Source organism: Haliotis cracherodii, unplaced genomic scaffold, assembly GCF_022045235.1.
Source record: "Haliotis cracherodii isolate W230 unplaced genomic scaffold, xgHalCrac1.p SCAF_14, whole genome shotgun sequence".
In the NCBI taxonomy this organism is placed as follows: domain Eukaryota; kingdom Metazoa; phylum Mollusca; class Gastropoda; order Lepetellida; family Haliotidae; genus Haliotis; species Haliotis cracherodii.
In genome coordinates this window covers 27,131,632-27,135,256 of record NW_027266269.1, presented here as the reverse complement: position 1 = coordinate 27,135,256, position 3,625 = coordinate 27,131,632, and positions in this window count along the sequence as shown.

Below are 3,625 nucleotides of genomic sequence, written 5' to 3'. Positions count from 1 at the left end.
GATGACGCGTGCGAGGGACATATGTAATTGAAGTACCAATGTAATGGTGTATCACCCTTCCTTATTATTTATTTCTTCTGTCAATAAATAATGAAAAACGGAGTTCAAAATTGTTCAGTTCACATGCTTGATGTGCTGACTATTATGAAATAATGCATAGTGGTAACCTCATATCTTTATGTTTCCTTTTTTCGGGAAAACTTGATATTTTAAAGTCACAAGCAAAAGTCCCCGCACACCTCAATTTCAAGTAAACCCGCTTCAATATTGGGGTCAATTCTGTTTTATCCGTCGGGGAAAGTATACACCCATGTTTGATGGTGTCTTAAATGGGGGTTGAGTACCTCACAACAGGTGATGTTCACGTTCGTGATCTCACAGTACACAGAACTGTTCAGAGAGAAGAGTGAGTGAGTGAGTATTGTTTTACGCCGCTTTTAGCAATATTCCAGCAATGTCACGGCGGGGGACACCAGAAATGGGCTTCACACATTGTACCCATGTCGGGAATCGAACACGGGTTTTCGGCGTGATGAGCGAACGCTTTAACCACTAGGATACCCGACCGCCCCGAGAGAAGAGTGACTTATTAAGTATATTATTTCTATTTGCACGACGGTTAAGTGAGTGAGTGAGTGGGTATGGTTTTACGCCGCTTATACCAATATTCCAGCAATATCAGGGCGGGGGACACCAGAAATGGGCTTCACACATTGTACCCATGTAGGGTATCCAAAACGGGTTTCCGGCGTGAGGAGCGAACGCTTTAACCACTAGGCTACACGGCCGCCCCGCACGACGGTTATAGGCTGATGATATCTTTATAGAGAGCAGAACGTCCTGTTCGCTTTTAACACCGTCCCTGCCTGGGTGAGTGTGTGGGTGGGTTCACCAATGATTTCAATGTATTTCACTCATAAAAGTGCGTGTCAGCTTATAGAAACAAACAGATTTAACACTTTCGTAAGACAATCTAACAGAAGCACGGGGAGGATTATAGCCTAGCTGGTTGAATCTTTAACTGGAATCTACGAATCAGCATAGGAAGTGTGTCGACTTCGTCTCGTCACCCTTTTGAAAAAAACACGATATTTTTATTTCATCGAAATTGTTTATTATAAGTGAACACGGTAACTTAAAATCTACAATTCATCATTTGGCGTGTGTGATAAATGAGGTGAGGTGATATGGGGTTTAGCGTCGCGTCCAAGAGTATTGCACTTATATGGCGACGTGCATGTACGAGTGTGTGTTTTGCTGCCGATTTATAGTCATAGCATACTGAGATACCATGACACAGTTTAACATGAATACCCCACTCAGACACAGTATACTGACTCCGAGCCGACCAGTTCTTGTTTTAGTCCTTTAATACCAAGCGCCAGACAGGGTAACAACAAGTACCATCTTTTAACGTCGTTTGGTTTAACGCGGCCGAGGATCGAACCCCGGACCTTCTGCTCTATGGGCGGACGCTCTACCATTAGACCACGGAGGCGGTCTGTGATAAATGCAAATAAAAATGAATAAGAAAAGTGTGTCACTGTTCTCACGTGTCGTGTTTACCTCGCCAATTGTCTCCTTACCACAATGATTACAGCACGCATAATCAGGAACTAAACTAATGGATCGGCGGACGAAGTGATGGCGTGTGTGGTCCCATTGTTCTCCGGCAAGAAACGTACTCTCAGTCGTATTGCTATGACAGCGTAGCGGAAATTACTGTATGAGCTTGTACAACCTCCTACCGACTCCTTCCTGTACGTGAAGTGTACTGTTGTGTTGGGAGTCAAAGATGATTGGTAAGATGTCACCAGGTCCTGTGTGAGGAACTATTGATTGCACAGGAATTACAACAGCCAGCACTCGGCTGATTCAGGTGGCTTGGGCAATCATCACGATTGTAGCCTTTACAGGTAATTTCAGCAGGTTATGGAGGTCGACTCCATGTGGAAAGTACTCAAACACTGATGTGAGGGAGTGTGTGGAGTTTGAGGTGAAATGGGGTTTAACGTCGCGCTCAAGATTATTGCACTTATAAAGCGACGTGCATGTACGTGTGTGTGTTTGTGTGGCTGCTTGTGCTAGTCCGGAATGATGCCTACTCATAGTGCTAGCTCACTGAGATACCATGCCGCAATTTAACATGAATATCCCACTCAGACACAGTAAACTGACTGCGAGCCGACCAGTCCTTGTCATATTACAGACCGCCTCCGTGGTCTAGTGGTAGTCCGTCCGCCCGGGAGCGGAAGGTCCGGGGTTCGATCCCCGGCCGCGTCATACCAGAAGACGTTAAAAGATCGTACTTGTTGTTACCCTGTCTGGCGCTCGGCATTAAGGGGCTAAAACAAGGACTGGGCGGCTCGGAGTCAGTATACTGTGTCTGAGTGGGGTATTCATGTTAAACTGCAGCATGGTATGTCAGTGAGCTAGCACTATAAATCGGCATCAGTCCGGACTAGTACAAGCAGCCACACAAACACACACGTACATGTACGTCGCTATATAATGGACGCTACGTTAAACCCAACTTCACCTCACCTCACCTTTCCTTGTGCAGGGTACATCTGATATTCAGTCAGTGTACATCTATAACCAGTTTAGCAATAGAGGGTATGGTTGTTGAATAATCAAAATGGTACTCTTATGTTTGTTTCCACGTCACATAATAACAATCGCAGAAAACAAGATACCTTACGCACACTCTGTAATGGCAATGCTATTACCACCATTTCAAAAGAGTATGTTCCTGTTTAGTAATAAAGTCAATCAAGAATAATTACGTTGAAATCAATCGAATGAAAGCAGTTTAGTCAACCAAAACATACGCTTTTCCTAATTTTTTCGTGAATTTCGAAATTTAGATTGAAAGAATATGTTCAGCTGCAATTATATTGATTATGGTTTATGGTCTTGTTATTTTTCATAAACAATCACTGAATATACATGTGCGAGTATTGATCAGATCACGAGGAATAAACAGAAATCAAACGATGGAAATCGATTTATTTATGTTTGAGTGTTGTCTTAAGTCACTGAACATGCAATTATAAATTTGAGCACAGATCTCCGAGTGATATGACATGGCCGAAGAGTAGTTCATGGTGTAGCAGGATGGACTTGGGGAGGTAGTCGTTGGTTGGTTGGTTTGTTGTTTAACGCCGCACTCAGTAATATTCCAGCTATATAACGGCGGTCTGTAAATAATCGAGTCTGGACCAGACAATCCACTGATTGACATCATGAGCATCGATCTAAGCAATTGGGATCGATGACATGCATGAGGCCATCATAGTTGAACAGTGTTGGATCCACCACTGGTATTGAATATATGTACACCAAGAATTTTGTTGGCGACCTCATAATCACGAAAGAAGATGCATATCTAAAGATACATCATTCACAAACTTGTCCGCTAGAAACTTAACTGCGATTTGAAAAATGTAAAATTATAAAAACGACAATCCAAGTTTACGCTTGTCGTTTTGATGAAATTTACAGGTGTCAAATGTACGTTCGAAAAACTCTAAATCGAAGAAAAGAAGAGGTTTATCTCCTTATTTAACATACCCTATTTTCATCTATACATTGATACATGTATTAATATATCATTTGACTTACA